The sequence below is a fragment of the Protopterus annectens genome, chromosome 13.part0 (assembly GCF_019279795.1).
Source record: "Protopterus annectens isolate FY-2018-M chromosome 13.part0, PAN1.0, whole genome shotgun sequence".
Lineage (NCBI taxonomy): Eukaryota > Metazoa > Chordata > Ceratodontiformes > Protopteridae > Protopterus > Protopterus annectens.
Genome location: NC_056747.1, coordinates 1,180,765,428 through 1,180,791,602, shown reverse-complemented (window position 1 = coordinate 1,180,791,602; position 26,175 = coordinate 1,180,765,428).

Sequence of the window (26,175 nt, the reverse complement as noted above, 5' to 3'; positions counted from 1 at the left end):
TTCCTTATATAATACAGCACACTTATAAGAACGTGTTTTAAATTTCTTTTGAACATTTTTCCAGTAAGCAATGAAACAAAATGTATGTACCAATAATGACAAAAACTGCCCAATTTAGAACATTTCCATCATAAAAATCTACTCAAACTTCTGTTATTACAATCCACCGGTATCAGTAAATATCACAATTTCTGCAGAAGTAAGTCATCTAAATAATTCCACAATAAAGAGATATATAACTAATGAAGAGGTTGCTACTAGGAAATAACTTTATATTTCATTGTTTCATGTACAAATAAAGTGCTTGTTGCCCTTGAAAAATAAATTGCCTATGTTACATTAAAAAAATGATAAGTTAGTAATATTGCAATAGAGAATGGATGACAAACTGATAACAGGTTTGCAGTTACTATGTATCTCCTCCACAGGAGGACATTCTCATAGGTTCATAGGTGTTTACTAGGCTAATGACCACATGGGCCTTTTTGGGCCTAGCCATGCATCCCAAATATCTGAGAAGTTCTGCTACCCTTGATAAGTGTAAGCATGAGTCTGGGAGTTGAACCATTTACAGATTACCTGTGCCCATTAGAGACATAGGTGCCACACCAGGGATGAATTTCTAGTTTCTCAGGACTGCGGCAGCCACTCCCTTTAAAGTACAACACAGTATAGTATCAACAATCTATCTACATAATGTGGGAGTAGAACCCACAGCCTTCTGTATCAAAAGCAAGTATATTACCTGTTGTGCTACTAACAATGCAAACAGACTTGGCATAAGCAGCACTAAGCTTCTCTTCCCCTGTAGCTCTCAGCTCCTTGTAAAATCCACTTGACACTCAACTATATATCTCAAAATTGCAGCACAAGAAATCTAGAAAAATCCAAAATTTATTGGGGGGGGGCATGTGTTTCTTGAATGATAAGAAGACTGAAACTTAAATGATTATCATTATTTAGTGAATTCAGTCCTCACTGATTTGCCAGAAAACCACAAATTTTAAGAGGACCAGACCAAAAATATAACTCAAACATTTCCAGACATTCTGTGAAAATTTTGACAGTGGAGAGACATGGACTCAACTCCTTGAGAGCTATGGACTCAACTCTTTTAGTGGGTAGGGAATTCAGACTCATGTTTCTTGCACCCAAGGTACAGGGTTTAAGCCTAAGTAATACTAACCACCAGGTATACCTAACTGGGGCACTTCACACACACACACACACACACACACACACACACACACACATACACACACACACACACACACACACACACACACACACACACACACACACACACACACACACACACACACACACACACAAACACACACACTAGTGTTCATGGTGAATGGCTCCCTATTGTGCGGGTGGACAGAACAGGACATCAATGGTCTGTGCATGCAGATGTGACCTGAATGGACTGGCAGGTCACTACCCCCTTAGCTACATCTTTGCTTATGAGTGCAATCACCTTGGGCCAGAGTTACGAAGGCTTGCACGGAGTCTAAGATTAGTGTAAGATGGCAGACAGCCAATGTGTCTGCCGAGCGATCCAGCAACAGCCGACAGGGGCGTGCATGAGAGCTTCTAAAGCTACTCTTGCATGGACAATGTTATGGTATACAAATTACCTCATGTGCTGCTGAAAGCTATGCAAATGAGGTAGATTTGTGATCCAGGAAACACTAACCTGTCCGTCTAAGAGTAGTGTTATTTGCAGAAATGTACTCCGTTGGTAACGGAGTACCGTTCTGCAAATAGCTAAATGGAGCTATGATAGCTCCAAATAAAGGATGCATCTAGTTGAGGAAGCATGCCAATGGCCAAATATAAGGCCACTGGCATTTGCAAATGTTGTAAATCCTTAAAATCCATTTTTTCCCGATCTCTGATGTTTCAGCATAGCGCCGCGCAAACGTGCTGCGCTTTAAATAAAATGAAAAAAATTGAAAAATAGCCAAAAATGGGCATTTTCACTAAAAAGCTTGTTCTGCCATGCAGCTGAATGGCAGGCTGAAAACTACATGGCCACTGAGTAGTGGTTGCTAAGGGGGGGAAGCTCAGTGTGAGAGATATAACCAAGCATTAGTAGGCAATCCTATGCAAATGAGGATAAGGTAGTGAATCCCAATTTTCCCTGGCATGTGAGCCATGTCCCTAGAGTGTAAGTGTAAGAGTAGGGGAGTAGTAGAGTAGAAGATAGGTGACATCATGAGGGGGTATGTCTGAAAGACTGTAAGCTTATTGGAGCACAGTGGCTTGTGTTTGTCCTGAATTGCTCAGGATTGCAAGAGGCGTGTCTACAGTTGTCCTAGCTGAAAATAAGAAACCAAAGGCGTACACTGTGGATATATCTGAAATTTCTTGCAAACGTGCTTACACTGTGTGCGCGCATGTGTGCTTGTGTGCACGAGTGTGCGCTTGTTTGCGTGGCACTGCCCCTTGTGGAAACAGAAAGGGAAAAGGAAGGAAAAGAAGTACTAGGAAGTTAACCAAGGAGAACTAGAAGAGCTGCCAGGTGAAATATATCAGAATCAGCCAATTACACAGGCAGTAGACTAGCCCAGCCCAGCACTTTCAACTCTGCAAACAGCAGTCTACCCTGTTTTTTCCCAAGAACTCTGCAACACTGCAGTATACAAAGAGTGAAAACTTAAAAAGCTTAAGTCAGAAAAAATGTTAGGGGCTGCTATTGCTATCATAAACCAACATGTACAAGATGCTGAGGGTGGTGATGTTGTGAATGCTGCTTAGCAACCCACAGTGAGGAGACGGAGAAGAGTGTACAGATCCAGGGTAACCTACCAGGGGCTACATGAGCTGGAGATAGTGGAGTGCTATAGAGTGGACAGAGACCTCCTGCAGCAAATTGTTGAGCTGTACCGGCCACGCCTCACACACAGAACCAACAGAGGGGAACCCATCCCAGTGGATACCAAGGTATGTATTGGCCTACGCATACTAGCTTCAGGTACCTTCCAGAGTCCAACTGGGGATATGATGGGGGTTTCACAGGCATCAGCATCCAGGGTACTGCACCAATTCCTGGATGCCATCTCAGCACATGTCGGTGACCACTTATATTTCCCCAATTCCCGTGAGGCATTGGCCAGCAATATGCGTCTTTTCCACCAAATAGCAGAATACCCTGAGGTAGTGGGTGCAATAGACTGCACCCACATACACATCAAAGCACCACCCGGTGAGCGGGGTAGGGTCTACATCAACCACAAGGGCTTCCCCTCCATCAACTGCCAGGTCATGTGCGATGCCCAGCTGTACCAGAGATTTGCCAGTGGGGACATCCCTGATGGTCACCTAGTGGGGGGTGCTGGATATGCACTAGAGCCGTTGCTGATGACACCCATCAGGAATGCACACACACCCGAACAAGAACTCCATAATGAGGCACACGCACAAACAAGAAACATTATTGAGCATGTGTTTGGGATGCTCAAGTCATGGTTCTGGTGCCTGGACATATCTGATGGAGCCTTGCAGTACTCACCAACTACATGTACCTAAATTGTCATGGTATGTGCCATGCTACACAGTATGATCGTGCAAAAATAGCTGCAGCAGGAACAGCATGGGGCAGGGCCAAACAGCCCCCCACCATTGCAAAGGCCTGCACAGGCACAGCGTGACTTAGAGGAGGAACAACCTGAGCCTGCCCCAGTAGGCAGAAGGAAGCGTGCCCAGTATGCCTTGGCCTTGGCAAAGAGGCAATGCATAGCACATACACTGACTCAGTAGGAACCCTGAAAATGACACCTCTCTCTGACTTGCACATGCAATAAAAGGGATGCTTAACTTGACACTACCTGTTTTCAAACATGTATAGGGAGTGTACTATGTGCATCCGACATAGGCAGCCCTGCAGCACCACCTGAGGCATGATTGCCCTATTTTCAGCAATATAAAGCAGTGCTAAGCACATTTTACCACTATTTAGCATATTTAAACACAATTGCACGGAGCTGCGCACCGTGCTAACTAGCGCAACGTTGGGCAACATTGAGCAATGTTGGCCAAAGTCAGGCAAGGTTGGGCAAAGTTGAGCAAAGTCAGGTAAACAAGCTCACATCTGATTTACTGTTCCTTAAATAGTCTGGTCTGTCCAGCAGGAAAATAAAAAGCAGTGACAGGGCTCAAACTCAGGATACTGTGCACTATAGTCACAGTACTGAGCCACTAAGCCATGACAGCATTTCACTGGCACAGACACAGCAGGACAATTGTAGACTAACGCAAACACAAACAAATGCTGTATCATACCCTCTGAAGAGGCATATGAGTAACTTCCCCCCAGGCCTATGCAGACAGATAACAACAGGCCAGGCAGTATGATGTGGGTTGGGTAGGCTATGAAGTCACAAACTAATATACATGAAATTGGAAGCTAAGATCTGTAGTACAGTAGTATGCTCAAGCCAGTACGATAGGCAACAGTACAGACTGAAATGGAGTACCTGAAATAGCAGTGCAGGCCTAGCAAATGTGTATAAGTGTCAGGTGAACCCCTCATCCTATGTACACCCACAGTAACAATCAGGTGTGCCCCCGGGTACAAATGTACAAATAATAGCTGTCCCCCTTGTATGTAGAAATGTTGATAAGTCTATGCAAAGTGACTCATGGAAGCCCTGCAGGCACAGCGTGCTTCCTGTCGATGTACAACACAAAGGTGAGCCCTGAAGTAAAAACCAACTTGATTTTTCACACACATATAGTATATATGTTCATACTGGGCATGCTCACACACACAAACAAACTGAGCAAATTTCAGTCAGCAACATACTGAAAGGTCATACTGGGCATGCTCACACACTTAGGCCATGTCTGAGTACAGCAGTCGGCCACACATATCTGGCAGTTGCAGTTCTTACCCCAGAAACTTGTCACTATTCACCAATCCTGCCTTGTGCACACAGTTATATGAAAACAGACCCATATCAAATATTGGACTCCTGTCATAATCAAACTATGTACTACAAGTACTTAAGTTGTTCAAAGAAAGTGAAAATTCAAAGAAGATCAATAAATCTCCCATCAGTATCATCAATAAGCAATGAGCACTCCTAACATTATCTAATCCATGTTCTGGCAAAAATATTGTCAAAGAGTCCATAGAGAACCATGAAGCTTTCTTTCGCTATGTCATAAATATCAATGTAAACTCATATATGTTCTGAGTCAGTGCAAACTGTAAATGAATACATGTACATGACTGACATTGCCAACATCTTGTCAGACAGATTCATACATACTTACCCCCTTCTCACTGAGAAAAGGGCCCATTATCATACCTGGAGATTGTGAAAACCCAGAAATCACATATACAATGGTTAAACAGCTCTTTCCAAACCTAAAAACACGGCGTCTATGGGATGACATGGATTCCCTAGCTGTGTCATATGTGAACTCCAAAACAAACAGACCCTGCACCTGAACAGTCTGTTGAGACTCACCCTCTGTACAGGATATGAAACTGTTGAATGGGTTACAGCAATGTTTGGCACACTCCACAAGTGTTGGTGCACAACAGACCGTGGGAACTATTGTCTTATAAGCCTATTAAGCCTGATCTGCAAGGCCATGGAGTCCATCATGATGGAACTTATAAACAGAGCTATTGGGAGCCTGCAAACACCCAACCCTACCCATTTTGGTTTGGTCAGGGGCAGATCATGGTTCCCAAACCTGCTAGACTGTTTTCAAGGCAGTTACCCAGGACATACATCAATGAAATGAGCTACACATGTCCCACATAGACCTTGAAAAGCCCTTTTCCAACATCCCAGACACCTGTCGTATCCACAAAATCAACAACCTGTGCATGAATATGTATGTCATCTGATGGATTGCCAACTGGGGCACAGATAGATCCCACAAGGTAAGAATTGTGGTCTCCTGTTCAAGCTGATAACAACTGCTGTCCCCCATGGCTCAGTCCTGGAACCCCTCTGTATACTTTTCAGAAATACAGTCAAACACACGAGGGCTATGTTTAGCAAAGTTTGTGGATGACTGCAAAAAAATTGTCATAATCAATGTTTGGGACAACAAAGACATCCTTAAAAAGGGTCTCAGTCAGACAGATGTGGTGTCAAAATTATGGCTTCGAGCTACAGTCATACAAATACCACATAGGTGCCAACATCCTAAATATGGAGGTGATAATAAGGGATCTATGGACACATGTGGATAGTCATCTCTACTTCCAGAAACACATTCACAAAGTGGTTAGAAACTCATGCTATGTGTTCCCACAAACTGCCAAGGTCTTTGAATGTAGGTCAAAGGAGGTTCCCTCTACTCATCAGTCATCAGACCCATCACAGAGTACCACAACACACTTGCGATGAATCTGACTAGGCACCTTCAGCAGCTGGAAAGACCACTGAAGTATCTCAATAAGAGGATTACTGGCTTTAAACAGTTGCCCCATGCAACAAGACTAAATTTAACTCAATCTGTACTGTGTTGCATATGGTCTACTCAGGAGATCTCTGCCCAACAGACAGGTCCATGTCCAATGCAGAACTGATGTACATGTGCTATCTGAAGTAAACCCAAGTACACTGTACCACATGCTCTAGGGATATCATCATCATAACATTAAATAGAACATGTTGGAGGGATACATTACTAACTCACAGACTTCCCTTGCTTTGGAACAGACTCCCAACCAACATTAAGCCGAGTCCTTTACTGACACTCTTCCAGAGGAGCTTTGATGAGTGTATTTGAAACTGAACTGTCACACCATGGATCACTTCATCAGCTCTACTACACAGAGGCCTAGGGAACTAACTCCATGGGTGGTGATAGCTGCACACTCTGGCCATACTTATATATGCCTTCAGGCAGATAGCCTATTACCTACCCATGTACCTATATATATATATATATATATATATATATATATATATATATATATATATATGTGTGTGTGTACACAGTATAATAAGCCAAAGATGGATGGGCAGAGATGTGTGTAAGAGGGTGACCAAGACAGGGAGCCATCCAGGACTGTCCCACCCAGCACACATCCCAATGGCACGAAAGACATGAGGTGCACATCTCTCCCACTGTACATAACAGCCACCAGTATCTGTAAGCATTACAGTGTATGTGGTCCATGTGCCTGCTGTACAACATGACTGTATAATGAAGTACACATCTACTATCTGTAGACATGTACCTGTCATATAGGTTCATAGGTATGTAGTAGACTATCTCCACGAAGGCATATATCAGCCTATGCAAGTTGTGCAGCTTTCACCACACCATTGGGTAGTCTCCCAAGGCCTAGTTCTAATAGTTAGTACCCTAAGCCCCTTTATAGTGGGGCTGCTGATGTGATGCCTGGCATGAATTGTCTGTTTCCCATCCACTCATCAAGGTTCCAATTGAAGAGTGTCAGTGAGGGGTTCTGTCTGATGTACATTGGGACTCTGTTCCACAGTAAGGCAAACGTCTGGGATGGTACTCTATCCCACCAGCATGTTGTATTCATCGTTGTGATGTGGTTCATATCCCTGGAATGTGTAGGGTGACTCAGTGTTCTTATCTGTAGATGGAGCATGTTCAACAGTTATGTGTTGGACATGGCTCTGTATGCTAGGCAGAGTGTGCCTCTGAGTAGGTGGTACGCAACGAAGAACAGATTTAGTTTTACCAGTTGTGTTGCATAACACAACTGTTTGAGGCCAGTAATCCTCTTGGTGAGGTACCTATGTGGTCTCTACAGCTGCTGGATATGCCAAGTCGAGTACATCCAAAATGGTGCACTGTACTCAATGATGGGTCTGATGACATAAGAGAAGAGTGCCAACACTACCTCTTTGGATCCTGACGCAAACCCTTTGTTGAGTAGGTGGGCCACATAGGATCTCCCAATCACTTTGGCAACATGGTTGTCAAAGGAAAGATGACTATCTACTTGTGTCCCCAGATCCCTTATCACCATGTAATTTTAAAGGGGGTAACACCTATGTGGCAGTTTGTGGGTATTTTGTTTTCAACAAAGAGGAACACTATGCATTCCTCCACAGTGAGCTTGAGGCCATGATTCTGACACCACATATCTGTCTCATAGAGTTCTTTCTGGAGAATATGTCTGTCTTCCGGGGAATCTATTATGGCAAAAACTTTACAGTTCCCAGCAAACTTAGTCAACCACAACCCTCCTGTGTTGGCATGTAAATTTGAGAAGTCTATACCAAACAGGAGTGACCCCAGGACTCAACCCTGGGGGACACCAGTTGTTACTGGTGTAGAGTCTGAAATGTAGCCAGCAACTCTTAATGTGTGGGATCTATCTGTGAGCCAGTTTGCAATCCATCTTGTGATGTATGGATTCATGGCCAGGTTGGTGAGTTCATCTATGATACCTGACTGGGGAATGGTGTCAAAGGCCTTAGCGAGGTATAGGTAGGCTGTGTTGAGCTCATTTCAATCATCTGTAGCCTGGGTAACTGTCAAAGAAATCCTCCCAGTTCAGGAGGCGTGGTCTGCATTTGATGAAGCCAAACTGGGTGTGCTCAACTGTGTGAAGGTTCCCAATCTCTGTATTGTTGACTTCCATTATGATTGGCTCCATTGCCTTGCAGAACACACTTTTCAGGCTCATAGAGCATGAATGCAAAGGGTTTTTTGTAGCCCCACCCCTGTGGAGTGTGAAGAACGTTGCTGTGCAACATTCTATGGGTACATATCCTGTACAGAGCATGTAGAGTGAGGTGTAGGTATCCTTGATGAATATGGATACATCCCCACCCTATATGCTATGATCCAGGTTCTGATGCTGGAAGGTATGGAATGAGTAGTATCCTGGTAGTGCTGGTGTGCTCTCTGGAGCCTTGAACTAGGTTTCTGTTACTGCACATATATCAATATTCTCCATACTGAGAAGTGCCTCGAGTGTGTGCATCTGGAGGCTGAGACTTCTGGCAATGAGTAGCGTTTAGCTCACTTTGTGGTTATTTATGTTGGTTACGGAGTTTGGTTTATCCTGCGTGACCGGTGTTCCACACCTGAAGTCAGCGCCTCATTGGTCCCATCTGACCATAAGCTAATTACCCTACATATCCACATTCTGGACCCACACCCCCATTAATGAAACCATGTTAAAAAAATTTCTCCAAAGCCAACTTCATGCTTCTTAAGACAGAAGTGCTGAACTGCAGGACACCCATGCAGATGGACAATACAGTTACGACAACTGAATCCTTCACAATTGCACTTTATAAGCACTTACATGACTGCATGCATTGTGCTATCCCAAACAGAACCAAGACACTATCCTCCAAGAAAAGGAAGCCAATCTGGTGTTCCCCTGCCATAAACAAACTGCACAACAGAAGGAAGAAACTGTTGCAAAAGAGGGTAAAATCCCATGAGTGAAGGAGCTCCATGGTCAACATCAGTAAGAAGCTGTGATCCCTGATAAAATCCTCCAAAGCTAGTTATGAAAACAAAATCGACACTGATTCTAAAGACAACCACAAAGCATTCTATAGCTATGTCAAGAATCTCAATGGCAACACTCAGATCTGCTCTGAGTTACAGCACAATGGCACTAAATATACAGACCCAACTGATATTTCCAACATCCTGGCAGATAGGATCAGTGCTAACTTTACCCCCCTCTCACCCATGAAAGAGCACTTCTCTATAACCGAAGACTGCAAAGTTGCTGACATCATGGCTGCACAGGTAAAAAACACTCTCCAAATCCAGGAACACAGCATCCATGGGACCAGATAACATCCCAGGCTGTGTTCTACACAAACTACAGAATGAACAGGCACCACACCTATGTACCATGTCAGTCATAGCCTCACCTCAGGCTTTGTGCCTGCTGAATGGTGCACAGTGATGGTTATCCCACTACACAAGGCGGGAGCCACCACGGACCCCAGGGACTAGTGCCTCATTAGCCTGATGAGCCTGCTCTGCAAGGCCATGGAATGTATCATCATATAACTTATAAAAAATGACATTGGTAATCTCCAGACTCTGGACCACAACCATGTTGGGTTTGTAAAAGGCAGATCATGTCTCCTAAACCTGATAGATGTCATTGAAGCAGTCACCAGAACCGTAGACAAGGGTAAGGTGGTTCACACAGCCTATGTAGATCTTGCCATGGCTTTCAACACCATCCCCCACTCTGGAATTATAGATAAACCCACTAAACTAGGTATAAATCACTATGTCACAAGATGGGTTGCCAACTGGCTCACTGACAGAACACACTGTGAAAGTAGCAGACTCCAAGTACAACTATGGACCAGTGACGAGTGCAGTACCACAGGGTTCAGTCCTGGGTCCTGTCCTGTTTGGTATCTACTTCCCTGAAATAAACGTTAACATAGAAGGTCTCTGGCTAATGAAGTTTCCAGATGACTGCAAACTAGGAGCCATAATTGAAACTACTAAAGATGTGGACATCCTTCAAAAGGGCCTCACTGAGACAGATGCCTGGTGTCAAAGCCATGGTCTCAAGCTCAATGCCAAAAAGTGCATTGTCATCCCCTTTGGTAAAAACTCTGTAGCCATGAACTACAACATAGGCGGTAGTATACTTAACGCTGAAAGTGTGATAAGAGACCTTGGGTCACAGGTGGACAGTGGACACACCTGTGATAATCACATCCCCACAGTAGTCAGGAAATCCTTCTACGTGGCACACCTCATCACAAACGGTGTCTCATGCAGAATAGAAGAGGACATTGTTCCCCTCTACTCATCACTCACTAGATCCATAATAGAGTACAATGCCCCTTTTTCTATGTACCTCACAAGACATCTACAACAACTGGAAAGCCTGCAGAAACACCTCACAAAGAGAATTAGTGGCCTGAAATACATGCCATACACAGACCATCTCAAAATGCTCCAGCTGTACTCTCTCACATATCGCCTACTCAGAGGTGATCTCCGCCTAACATACAAAGCTATGTCAAACACAGAGCTGTTGGACATGCTCCATGTAAAACACTCACAATCCCTCTGATCTTCGCCCCCCAAAATGCAGAGTGAAATACAAAAGGAAGGGGTGTATCCATTTACCTTATGGATACCCCCTTCAGGTTAGTGGCACAGCATGAGGCCTTGGAGCCCATGCAAGTGCAACTAACATTGGGCAAAGCTGCTTATCAGATTATAGCCTGCTACAGATCACCTACCTTGTCTCAGGAACCTCACTCAGTATTCCTGAGAACACTGAAAAATATAAAGGTCCTACCAAACACCATTATATGAGGAGATAAGAACTACCCAAACATTGACTAGGAGAATTACTCTTGTACAATGTCCTTTGCCCAATGCTTCCTAGAGTTTAAAAACTCAAATACCCTGGAACAGCTGGTCACCATGCCCACTAGAGGTGACAACATACTGGACCTGATCATCACCAACATGGGGTACCAATATTTCACTCCAGAGATAAGCCCCTCACTGGTAATATCAGACCATAAAGTAATCACACTGGACATCCACATCCCCCCCAGTCAAGGAAACCACCGTGAAGAAATTTTCAAAAGCAAACTGCACACTTCTCAAGACCAAAGTGGAAAGTTCAAAAGCCCCCCTTGCTATAGGATAATGCTATACAATCTGCAGAATCATTTACAAGTGCATTCTATGAGCATCTACAGGGATGCATGGATCGAGACATTCCAAATAAAACCAAGACACACTCCTCTAAAAAGAAGAAACCGATCTGGTGGTCATTGTCCATAAATAAGCTATACAACAGAAGGAGGAAACTAACACATGATAGAGAAAACTTCACAAAAGGAAAGGCATCACTGATCATTATTAGGAAGAAACAATGATCACTCATAAAATAATCCAAGGCATCTTACACCAGCCTCAAAAGGGACTACACCCTCACCTACATTCACTGTCCAGACTCAACCTTACCACAGGCTATGTACCCAAAGAATGGCATACAGCAACAGTCATCCAGCTCCACAAAGGTGGTGCCACAACAGAACCTGGAAACTATTGCCCTATAGGCCTACTCAGCCTGGTCTGCAAAGCTATGGAGCAAATTATCATGTAACCCATAAACAGACATTGGGAACCTCCAGACACTGGACTCTACCCAATTTGGCTTTGTTAAAGGCAGATCCTGCCTCCTAAACCTAGTGGACTTCTTTGAAACAGTTACCAAGGACATAGATGGAGGTGAAAGTAGTCCACACAGCCCACCTGGACCTCACTAAGGCCTTTGACACCATTCCCCACTCTGGCATCATGGACAAGCTTACCAGCTTGAACATTAACCTCTATGTCACAGGATGGGTGGCCAACTGGCTCACAGATCAAACACACACGGTCAGAGTTGCGGGTGCCATGTCCGAATCTAAACCAGTCACAAGTGGCATCCCACAGGTCTTGGTCCTGGGACCCCACCTTTTCAGTAGATACTGCTCAGAGGTACAGGCAAGCACAGGAGGAGTATAGCTGACCAAGTTTGCAGATGACTGCTAACTGTGGTCCATAATCAACTCTACGGCTGACACAGACATCCTCCAGAAGGGTCTTACAGAGACAGATACCTGGTGTCAAAACAATGCCCTCAAGCAGAATGCCAAAAAATGCATAGTCATCCCCTTTGGATAAAACAAAGTGCCCACAAATTACCACATAGGTGGTATTCCAGTATGTACGGAGAATGTAATTATGGACCTGGGGACCCAGGTAGATAGTAAACTCTCCTTTGATGATCACATTGCCAAAGTGTTTACAAATTCCTTCTATGTAGCCCATCTAATGTCACCTAATGTAACCCACTTTGTCAAGTCTGATGATGTCACCATCCTACAAATATACCTGTGGAAAGGCAAGCTCATAGTAATGTGTGTAGTGCATTGTGTAAATGCATACTGCTCTAGTATCATAAAGTAGCTAGACAGGGATTTGAATCCTGCTCTTGCCAACTGTATGAGTGTGTATGTGTTTCCTTGGAGAGAAGCAACATTTTTGAAGACTACTGAAACACCTTAAAAGTGGTATACTCATCTTTGTCAAGTCTGATGATGTCACCATCCCACAAATATACCTGTGAAAAGGAGAACCCCCAGTAATGTGTATAGCATGTTGTGTAAATGCGTACAGTTCTAGTATCATAAAGTAATTAGGTAGGGGTATGAATCCTGCACTTGCCAACTGTATGAGAGTGTGTGTGTGTGTGCCTCCTTGAAGAGGAGCAATATTTTTGAAGACTACTGAAACACCTTAAAAGTGGTATACTCATCTTTGTCAAGTCTGATGATGTCACCATCCTACAAATATACCTGTGGAAAGTAGAAATCCCAATAATGTGTACAGTGTATCATGCAAATGCGTACTGCTCTAGTGTCATAAAGTAGTTAGATAGGGGTTTGAGTTCTGCACTTGCCACCTGTATAAATGTGTTTCTCCTTGGAGAAGAGCAACCTTTTTGAAGACTACTGAAACACCTTAAAAGTGGTATACCCATCTTTGTCAAGTCTGATGATGTTACCATCCCACAAATATACCTGTGGAAAGAAGCACTCCCAGTAATGTATATAGTGCATCGTGTAAATGCGTATTGCTCAAGTATCATAAAGTAGTTAGATAGGGTTTTGAATCCTGCACTTGCCAACTGTATGAGAGTGTGTGTGTGTGTTTCCTTGAAGAGGAGCAACCTTTTTAAAGACTACTGAAGCGCCTTAAAAGCGGTATACTCATCGTTGTCAAGTCTGATGATGTCACCATCCTACAAATATACCTGTGGAAAGGAGAGCTCCTAGTAATGTGTATAGCGTGTCGTGTAAACACATCCTGCTCTAGTATCATAAAGAGGGTAGGTAGGGGTTTGAATCCTGCCCTTGTCAACTGTATGAGAGTGTGTGTGTGTCTCCTTGGAGAGGAGCAACCTTTTTGAAGACTACTGAAACACCTTAAAAGTGATATACTCATCTTTGTCAAGTCTGATGATGTCACCATCCTACAAATATACCTGTAGAACTCCCAGTAATGTGCATAGCGCATTGAGTAAATGTGTACTGTTGTAATATCATAAAGTAGTTAGGGAGGGGTTTGAATCCTACACTTGGTGACTGGGTGTGTGCTCCACAATTTAAGTATGTTTTATGATTCATTTGTTAAAATGAGTTGTTTGTTTGTCAATGAAGTCATTTCCTGTTAGATTGAGTAACTAGATATAAAAAGGAAGTTAGGGTAGAATAAACTTTTTTCTGAAGAAGTTCACGGAATAAACAGTGAATGAAAGCGCTAAGACATTTGTTTCGAGTGGTCATTGGAATTGCACCTAGAACTGTGTTTCAAGTTTTGTTTCCTAGTTGGTTTCAGTGTTGTTTTATTTCTGGTTTGGTTTTGGGTATTATCCATGGCTTCTGAAATGTCAAGTCAAGACTCTTTATTTAATTTATCTATCCACCCAGTTCCTGAGAGTGGTTCGAGTGTTTCTATGAAATTAAACCATTAAGATGAACTTATAAGTACTATCGTAAGGATAGTCAAAGAAAATTTGGATCAATGTGTTTCCCTGCAGCAGCAAGATATGATTGGTTCCAGACAAGAGAGAGAGCACACGTCACTCCATCACATCAACGGAGACGCTATTGCAGCTGGTAACTTTGAAACAACGAATGCGAAAGCGAAAGAGCAGATCACTTTTAACGAAGTGAATGTTTGGGATTATGTTTGCAAGCATAATGTGAATCCGTTTTCCTCTCTAGAAGTTACGAATTCTAAGGTCAATGTAAGTAATTCCTTGAATGGAAACATTCATTTGAATAGTGTGAACTGTAAAAAAACTATTTACGAACTAGAAAGATTGGTTTTTAAACATGTGACACTGGATTTGGAAATACAATATTTTGAAGAGTGTATCAGTAGAAAAGTGGTGCCTCAGGGCTTGCGAACTGCCAAATTTCTGAATTGTGTCACACCGGGTGATGAACTAAGTAAACTTTTAGTAGAACTATATAATGACACAGGTCTCAGTATGATGCGTATACTAATGGCGCACTATGAGAAAGAAATTGTTAAAATCAAAGAGAACATCTTTAGATGAGCGAATAAAAAATTATAATTGTTTCAAAGACTTTTTAGGTTTTGAGAGAGTGGGGTTCTAAATATGAACCTCTACTAGGTAGAGGTCTTTCTAAAACCAAAAATTGTAAATCAACAGAGAGTTCTACCCACAACTTCTCCCAGGCATGTGTGGTGCAATATAGTACACATTATAATGACATCAGAAATATACTTTGTAAGAATTGGAACATTTTTAGGGGTGACCCTAATATTTTACAAGCAGTGGGTGAACAGCCTATTTTTTGTACTAAAGTGGGCCGCAACTTGAAACTTACCTTGGAGGGTAACATGAACAATAGTAGTGAAAAAATGAATGAATTCACCAAAGACTGTGGTTGTCGTAACACAGTGTAGATATATACTATCGGCTGCTAGTTTGAAACTTGATAATATCAACTAGGACACAGTGTTTTTCAAAAAAGGTAACTGTCAGACTAGCAAAATAGTTTATCTGGCAAAGTGTAATTCCTGCTCGGGGTTTTATGTTGGGAAAACTGAGAGGGCTCTCAGGTCCAGGATATATGAACACTTATATGACATTAAGAATTCAAAAGAAACCAATGCCTTATTTAGGCATAGTAAAATATGTGTTAATTTCTCTGGATTTAAGTTTGGGATATTAGATACCATTGAAATAAACCCCAGGGGTGGCAACTGGAAAAACACTTTAAATAAGAGGGAACTGATGTGGCAGCTTCGTTTGGCAGCTAATCTGTGTCCAGGATTAAATGATTTTATATCTATCTTGCCTGCTTTAAAAGAAAGAGCGGAAAGGGTTTGATTTTAACATAATTTCTTTACAGAAATGTATTTTATTGTATTTTTAGTGTTTATAGTGTATGCCTTTAAGGTATTAATTTATTCAAGAGATCTTTTGTTTGACTAGTGGGATTCCTCACCTATCCTGTGACAGTGTAATATATTTAAATCCACATGACTGTTTGTATATTGTTCTGAGGAAGTCAAATAAACACTGGTGCGAACAATACTACACTGATAATTATAGCTTTAATGCATCATGCCTGCTCAGCTACACCTTCAAGGATATCATTGCACTTTACTGCTGACAACATGCTATACATTAAAACATTGCTATACTGTAATAAAGTCACCCTGTGCATCAGCACCATGTTAGCCTGTTCCTGCATCAATGTTACAGATGACAGGAGGTGGCACAGGTTTCATCATATGCACAGGGTGTGTTGCTGGTTTGCCAGAGGCTTACATTGAGCCATACAATCAACATGTGTGTGTGTGAGTGTGTGTGTGTGAGGCCCAAGAGTACTGTTATGGGCCAATGTGGATGTAATGTGTGCGGGTATGTGTTTGCCCTAGGTGTCTGGTTTATGTGTGTGTATCTGCATGCACACAGTTCCATCATGTGGCTGCCATATACGGGGATTTGTGGGACAGCTACAGACTGTACCTGGCAGGCTTTACAGATCACCGTCTCTGGCCACGGATATGGGACCTGTGCCTGGCAGGGGTAATACAGACAGTATCTGGTACTAATCCAGATTGGGTACTATCCTCAGAGGTTGACATATGTACACTGAATCCAGGTCCCTGCTGGGACTGGCCAGAGCCACGTGCACGTGGTCTTCTAGGACGGTCTATGGACAGCCCCCCCAACATTGCTGGGGCTGGTACTGGCACTATGGGAGTATCTATGACTTGATGGACATCCACGGCAACTGCCAGCTGATGATGTTGCTGGTATATGTCCATGTTGTCATCTCAACCGTCCCGCACTGTCCTGACACATGGACATGACATTGTGGAGGACATCTAATGTCTCATCCCAACATCTGTCAATGACCTCAGTGTAATTACGTATGGCACCTGCTAGGTCATGGATACTGTCATTTACAGAGGTGTTATGAGTCCTCTGTGCCCTTAGTCCCTGTCTGGTGTACTGCTCCATACATGCCTGTGCCTCCATGACAGCCTCAAACATGCATGTGGTTGTAAGAGTTTGACACATCTGCCAGGGGCATGATGACCAGCAGTGCTCTGATGAGAACCCCTGGGCACCTGCCTATGTGGTACCATTCCAGACATCTGGCTATGGCTGCTGTGTCCTGATGCATGTGCCATAGATACCACACTGTCCTGGCCAGTGCCAACTCTACACTGTCCCTCTGCTAAGGGCATTGGTGATGATGAATGTACAGGCAGTATGACTGTGTGCATGGATGGGGTGGAGACTTGTGTACTGTCAATTGGTGGCCCAACAACAGACCCTGACAAACCTGCCTGTGCCTCAACACACCTATCCTCATTATCACTATCTGTGTCAATGACATCAGGTTCCCTGCTGCACTGAACCAGCCTCACCTCAGCACATGTGAGAGGAAAACAGGAAACACACTTTAAGACCTGTACATGATGTCAGACCACATGCACACATGCACATGCACTCATGCACATGCACACATGCACACATGCACACATGCACACAGACAAATACACTCCTCACTAAAGCAGACAGACACACACACAGACACACAGACACACAAACACACACACACACACACACACACACACACACACACACACACACACACACACACACACACACACACACACACACACACACACACACACACCACCAGCAATCTCAGAACATACTCAATAGCAGTTGATGGTGGGGTACAGTATCACAAGCAAAACAGTCATATCACACATGTCAGCATGCAGGACATGTGTTGCTCAACAGCATGCAGTGCAAGTGTAGACAGTCCTTGTTACTAACAGTATACATGGATTTGATGCATGTGTTTTCTTGTTCAGTGATTGGCCTCCCCCTGGAATGCATTGCATACATGGACACAACATTGCTGCGCACATATTCAAAACTCTGTAATGTACTGTGCACCATCACTCACAGGTCTACATACCATGGCTGGATGTGTATCTGTGTGTCACATAGATATCCAAGTCTGATTAGAGCCTCTGTGTCTTTAGCAAATAATTGTGGACACAGTTTTAGCTCATGCATGATGTGTATATACACAAGATCAGTGGTGCATGTATAACTGATGGAATACCATTGGTCCACATACCCAATGTACAGTAGTTATGATGAGTGTAGATCATATTTTGGACATGCCAGTGTCATCTATGACATGGCATGCTAAAACACAACTGCAAATTTAAACATCACACATACCCAATGTTTGTCATATGACCTAGCCACTCAATAGCATCACAAGACATATATGTGTCAGTTGCGCAAATGGTGATTGGTATGCATATTGTTTAGAGGTGCATATGTTTGTACACACACAACATTGAGGTGTATAGCAATGAAAGCTATGTGTAGTACTGTGGTTACAATAACTGGATGGGATGTATTACCATAAGCCATCATAATGAAGCATCATGTGGTCATTCAAGGCTACAAATGTGTCCCAAACCAGCACCTATCATGCTGTACTGGAACTGCACTACCATGGCTGCATTCACCATTTCACAACCAGTTGTTACATGGGTTTGTAAGGAGGCCAATAAGGAGCATTCCCTAACATGAATGTGTTGTGTGTTGCAGAGTGTTTCACTGCCCCATGATAGGCCTCTACCCCTCAGGTATATTATGTGTGCTGTGTGGATGACATTTGGGATACTGGAGTGTGACTTTACAGAGGGTTTGTGAATCCTTCATGTGTAGCATGTTAACATGTTCTGTGTATGACATAGTTGTGTATGTTATGTGCATGTTGTGTATCGACTCTGCCTATCCAATGGTCACTACAGTGTAGCCACATTTGTTTGAGATGGTCTGTGTATTGCATGTGTTTGAAGCAGCTAATCACATTAGTGAGATGTGTGTGGTCTCACAGCAGACATGCACAGCATGCATTATAGGTAGGTGTGTTACATGTGTACATGGCCTACACCTTAACTATGACATGCACTTTTCATTTGCAATAATAAATGTGGAACACACTCATTAGCATATGTCCACTGCCTTGCTCTCACATCAGAGGGACCTACATAGATATGAGACAGTTTGTCAGTGGCGACAACTGTGGCATTGCTACTGTGGGTTTGCAATCTTACAGTAGAACAACAGTTTACATTCACAGGCCTACAGATTATGTTCCAAATGATCAGTATTGCACAACAACAGGCTCCACATCTTCTAACTACACAGTGCACATCTCACATATGCATGATCTACCAATAGAGGTAACAGTAGTCTACAGATATGCCATGTTACCTGCATGCTCCATGTGTTCTTGCTGGGTGGCTTCAACCTCCATCATGGTAAATGTCTGCTGCTGTTGTTGTTGGGCAGGTGCCACCAGGCTCAGGAGCAGCTCCTCCACTCTGGTGAGGGGGGGATGGATGTTAATCCCACCACCTGTTTCAAGCTGTTGTCTCTGTACATCAGAAGCATGCTGACGGACATGTCTAAGTAGATTACTGCAGTGGTGGCGCACCTGCTCATATGTCTGGTTATGCAGGCCTACCTCATTTAGCCTCCGGACAACATCTTGCCACATTGCAGTACGCTCCTGCTTGTCTTGGCTGGTTCTGGAGAATAGTAGGCTGTAGTGCTGAATCATACAGCTGGTAAGAATCTCATCTTCAGCACTACTGTAGCTAGGATTTCTATGGTGTGCCATGATCCCTGGAAGACATAAAGAAAAAATATGTATGAGCAAGTCATATGGCACATTTAACATTATACAGTACAGATATCACTGAACTGCCATATATAGCAATCTATTAGCTGCTTGAAATTAAACACTTTCACTACCACTTATCAGTGCTCACCCCACAACTGCTTGAAAGTGTCTGGCACGCTCTATATAATAAACCATGTTCTGCACAGCAACAAAATAAAATCACTATATAAGACTATACAAGAGTACCTGGCACGCTGTATGCAACGCAATGCACCACCTAGACACAGCAGATATAGATCAAGCCAATGCATAAAGAAACATGTCATCCATCGCAATGTTTGTAAGGTCCAGTTACAGTATTACCATTATACCACACTACTTGTTGATGTCAAACCCGTGGCCAAAATATGTGCACAATTGTGAATATAGGTGGCATACTGCTGTAGTAAACAATAAATGTTGCTAGATACGCAGTTATATGTTGTAACACACATATGACAGAGGACATGTTACAGGCATAACCACACACACACACATCAGACATAATTACAAGACACAAAGGTATGGCAACCCAGATAAGCTTTACGTGTGTACCATATAGTAGTGTGTGTCAGTACTTACAAAACCGTAAGCTTGAGGAATGTAATCTGTGATGACTACAGGGACCACACAAAACAGTGGTTCCAAACAATGTGGACATACACCATATTTTGCTGTTTAGGCCCAGAGCTTCAAGTAGTACTACAGTACATACAGGATTTGGATTCAACATCAGTACCAATCAATAAGCATACATGTAGTGCTTTAGCCTCCAATGACACACCCCAGTTAACACCAAGGGACTACATCAGACTGTATTCCATAGTGCTTTATCTGCCTAGCAACAGCATACACAGCTTTTGCTGGGATTAAAGCAAGGACCCATAATACCATGACAGAAGCAGTTTCCCACTAAGCTATCCCACAAATACACATCTTTGACATATTCATCAACACATTGACCATCACACTCAGTCAACTTTACATAGAATCTATTGCAACAAGTAGATGTGGGTGTGTATGAGTATATATGACTCTCTCTCTCTGTGTAGATATATATATATATATATATATATATATATATATATATATATATATATATATATATATATATACATATACACATCCATTGGTGTAGATATACATATACATATAGCACATATACAGTCCACCTTTCATGGTGGGAATATCAATTATACAAAGGATGTGAGGTATACAGTAATGTAATAATATTGCACAGTCTTGTGAGAAATGCATTGAAAGTGTTCTCAACCCAGGTAGCTTTAGCAGGCCTCACTGGCTGCAACATTGCAAACTGAACAAAACACCCACAGTGTTTAACCACCACATGTCATATACCAACACTGTATGCTGTCTTGTTTGTCACACACTAAAACCTACATACAAATATGCACATAACTACCTTCACCAACATATATATGTCCACCCTTCACAAACAGTTGCAATATGTCCCTTGCTCTATGCACATATGCAGATGTTAATATATATGACACATATATATATCTCCATATGTGTGTGCCATACACACACAAGGTCCACACTGTTGTAAGTCCCTGGACCTCACAGCTGAACTGTTGGGCCTTGCTGCAACATGAGCAGGTGACACATGTGAACACACAGTAACATTAGAGGGGGTATATATAGTTCCAAATGCTAGATTAGCATACTAGCCTGGTACAGCAGTTGCCAATGCTAAGCTACACTTTAATATGACTATCATGCATGTGTTACTCTGTCACACCCATGTTTATATAAATGTTTGCGCTAATGCCCCAAACAGCCATTGGCCACACTACTGTACAGATAATATGGATCAGATGTTTGACATTTAATGCTGAGCTACACATTTCACAGTTATGTCCCACTGCCCACAGGTACACACTGAATTGTCCATGGCAATAGTTAAGCAGGACATCTGTGCATAGATACGTACTGCTGCCACATGTGAATGGTTCACATTATGTAGAGTACTCTTCAAAAACATCTACTACATGCCAGTAAATACATATCTGTTACATACCTTTCCTTTGTATGAGTTGACATTATTTCTTTTTCTTTCTCCTTTTGCTTTTCACGGTCTCTGTCTCTCTCTCTCTCTCTCTCTCTCTCTCTGTCAGTCTCTGCAAAAGAGTGATTGAGTTGTTGGCAGCAATTACAGCCTGCTTTTATAGGTATTTGCACATGTGCATGTGATGGCCTCTGCACCAATTGGTGGCCACCATTTGCTAATTGCATGCAGCCTGCTGTGTGGTAATTGCAGTAATCGCTGTCATAGCAACCCAATGCTATAAATTGCTAACCCGGGTAGGCATGGCCCTTTCAGCTTTCCAAGATGGGGATCATGCTTGTTTGCTGTGGACATCTTTGTTTAAGGCAGAAGGTTGGTATAGTTCTTATATCTGAAGCCAGGGATGTAGCCAGTGATTTAAATTTTGTACTCAGACCTGAATGTTGCTGCTTCCAGTACACACTTATCAGTGTAGAATTGTACTCACCCCTCAAAATGCTAACCCAAAATACATCAGAGTATGTACTTTCTTTTCTATTTGTACAATTAACTGCCATACAAAACTAGTTATTGAGATGTATTCCTTTGGCACATGAATTGTTTGTGAACTGCTATACTGTGAATATTAATTTACTCACTTCTGAACAGTTTGTGCTTTTTTAGTGTTGACATTAGCACAGGCTGCTCAAGAAAACTGGACAAATTTAAGTAGAGTATGTCTACCTACATCCTTGGTAGACCCTGAACACAGGTATATTCTACATTTGGGTAGGGGTGCAGAAGTACAGACAGCATTATGTATTATTGTGTGAATTTTATCTTGCTGGACTTAAAGGGTTGCTGTGTACCTGTTAGTTTATCAAGGCAAGTGGTCTGTCTGCGTAGCTCCCAACTGTGGACCTATCCACATGGTAGCCAGAGGTTAGCCTGTTATTCTTTGTCTGTGCACCACGCCGGTCTTTTCAGCACTGGAACAATGGCATTGTTGCAGTTGGTTGCTACCAGTACATGGCTACATCCTTTTGTATTTCAGTGTTGTACTCCTACATAAGGGTATGCTTCTGGAACTCCTTCCAAAGCTATTTGCACAGTGTGTAACAGCAGAAAAGCTGATATGCCTATGTGTTTCTGCCTCTGCCAAGTCTCTCAAACACTCAGGTACATATTTGAACAGACTCAGGGAAAAGTAGGTAAAAGTGAGGTACATTTTTAAAATATTAATGCCATTAAGTTGAAACTTTGAGAGAACCAGAGCATATGGATTAAAACACCTTTTCTGAAGTACAAGCAGTGTCTAACTCTTACTTATTGTCATTATTCATTAAGTGTAATTCACCACCTTTCTAGCCAATGCCAGTACTTTTCAGAGGGATTCAGAGGGACACAGCTAAAATTTGTTTCAAAATCAGGAACATCCCTGAAAATTAGGCACAGTTGGGAGGTATGTCCTCTGCCCTAATCAGATATGCCAGTGTTTTTCCTGCTATGATACTGTGTAGGGGTTGTAAAGTGCTGCTGTAACATTATTTCCTGCTAGAATGGCTGCTTCTCTTATTACAGTCATGTAATGCAATTCCACAACAACTGCTGGTAAAGATCCACAGAACAAGTTGTGTGTTATGGCATTCCTATTTTTCCTTTACATTCAGTCATTCTGATGCATGATATATTTATTTCAGCACCAACTTGTTGTATATCTACCGTCGCTTAGTGGTACTTCATGCGGTGTAGTGTGTACAAGGTCCTGGATTTGAGACTGACAGAGGTGTTTTATTTTGCTGCTGAGCAGAACAATGGCCCTCATATACAGAGTGACTAAAGCACTTTTAAGCAGTTCTAAGTGGGTTTGCATGGGTTTGCGTGATGCTTAGCAATGCTTAGCTAAGCGCAAACAAGCACACACTCGCACAAACCCGCTAACTACTGCTTAAAAGTGCTTACTCCCGCTAACACCCGCGCTCATTTCTTTGAAAGAAAAGAAAATGGGGAGATAGGAAAGTGGTGAAAAAGGGGCACAAAGAGGGAAAGACAGTGGGGAAAACAGCTCGGGATGTGCAGGATGGGTGTAGGGAAGGTCCATAGCTGCCCATTTCTTTAAGAGCAACAGCTGTGCATATGCAATAAATTTGGAGGGAAATATGAAACCTTCCAACCCTGACAGAGGGTGATGACAACAAAGTATGTTGTACTGCCAATTAAATTACATTTTATGTGTCCAGCGGACGTGTGTGCAAAATGGGCAGCTATGTATGGGGCGTATTTTTTTTTTGTGAGCAGATTTTTTTTCAGGAGAGAGTGGAATGTGGGGTAGGGGATGTAGGTATATTTGGGGAGGTAGGTTGGAGAGGTAAACAGACAAGACAAACAAGATGCATACAGGGGCGGAATATGACACATGTGGTGAGTGAACACCATTGACGGGGAAGGATGTTTGGAAATCACAAGCTCATGAGCCCACAGATGGCAACAGTGGAACTGAGATCCCCACCCATGGGCAGTCACCACTGCACCTTCACAGCCCAGAGGGTGGCTGTGCTGGGGGCTGCGTAGGAGGGGCAGGCTCACCCGTGAGCCACGCCACTCATGCCTCAAGCTGGCGTAGGGGATCAGTGACAGAATGCTCGATCTCTCTACGCACCACAGCCCAGACCATTTGGAGGGTGATAGGTGGCCCTCATTCACCCACACTTGCACGGGGAGACGAGCCCCATCCCCTGCAGTGCCTCCATCTGAAGGTGGCACAGGGCCAATGGAGGAGGAGGTCCCAGGCAGGGCACCGGACCTGCTGGTGCGAGGTGCCATCGCCAGCTGAGGTGGGACAGGTGGGTCCGCTGGGACCGGCCTTCCCATATGTTCTATATTTTGGAGGATTTAATGAAAATATGGGTTAGTAACAGTCAACAGCATTCCCAATTAGTTACAACAGCATGCAGAAGTATTCCCATTAACCCAGCACACCAGAGTTCCAACAGTTGAACAGCAAGCATAATACATGCATATATAGAACAACAGTGGACATTACAACAACATGCAGGTTTAACTGATGGCAACAGGCCACCAATATTGTGGTATTTGAACAGGGCACATGCATCGAAATAAATGCAGATATTTATAAACCAATAGGACATATGTCCCAACAAATGTTTTGAGATTAGACATACCCATTGAGGTGTGGAATTGCATTTTTATGCACATACAGTAGGGTGGAAAAAGATAGCTCCATTAACAACTTATATATCCTTCTAGTTTATACTACATTCCTATTAACTGCAGTTATATGTCCCCCTACATGTATTATTACACTACCCAATTGTCCTTAAATTGTGAAATGGGTTTTGCTAGATCTTTATATACATGAGCTGTATCTGACATACAAACTGTCCGGGATGCAGATGTTACTGCTACATACTTTGCGAGTTGCTCAGACACACTACGGCTGAGATGGTACACTGACAGCTCTACTTTCCTATAATTATCTAGATATGTTCATGTGAAATTATCAGTTATATGTTAACAGCTCCCTACATTTCTGGCAGCACACATACATTTCTGGGGAACACAATAGTAAGCTACTCATGTGCCAGATTAACCTGTACATGCTGGGCATGAACCAACAGTTGAGGACTGTAAGTATGCTTAAAAGCTACTGGCACTCCTTTCATCCACTTTATATGGGCCTACCCAAGTGTGGGTTAACATCGCTTAATACAACAGTACTATTTCTATAATGCAAGAGGACAACAACATATCAAAGAAAATGACACAGACACACTCCAGGAATTATACCTTTATTAAAGACTTAAAACACTTTTCTAGAGGCTCTCTCATTTATTTTATATAACAGTACATGCAGAATAATTATTAAAGAACTATTATACCTTTATTTATTGGGTTAAAACACTTTTTTTCAGGCTCTCTCATTTATTTTATATAACAGTACATGCAGAATAATTACTAACCTGCCTGGTGGCGCAGCCTTAGCAGCCTATCTGCATAGGCTTGCTGGTTCGCAGCACGGGCACCTGCAGCTGTGAAGTAAATTAAGTGATATTGAGACATACCTATCCATAGTATAGACTGGAATAGCAATTCTTACATACTTAATTCCATGGCTACTTACTCAGTAGTGGGGCATTTTCCATCCCACGGGCTTCCTTGATCCACTGGTCCAGTTGATCCTCCTTGCGTCTCTTCAGGTCTGCGTGGTGGTATCTGACCTGCTCAACAGTCCGAGGGATGTCTGTGGCACTGGTGAGTTCATGAGCTAGACAGTTCCAGGCTTCCCCTTTGTATTGGGTGCCCTGGTACTGGCCCCGCAGGAGTCTATCCTCATGATTATGGACAAGGAGCCAAACCATT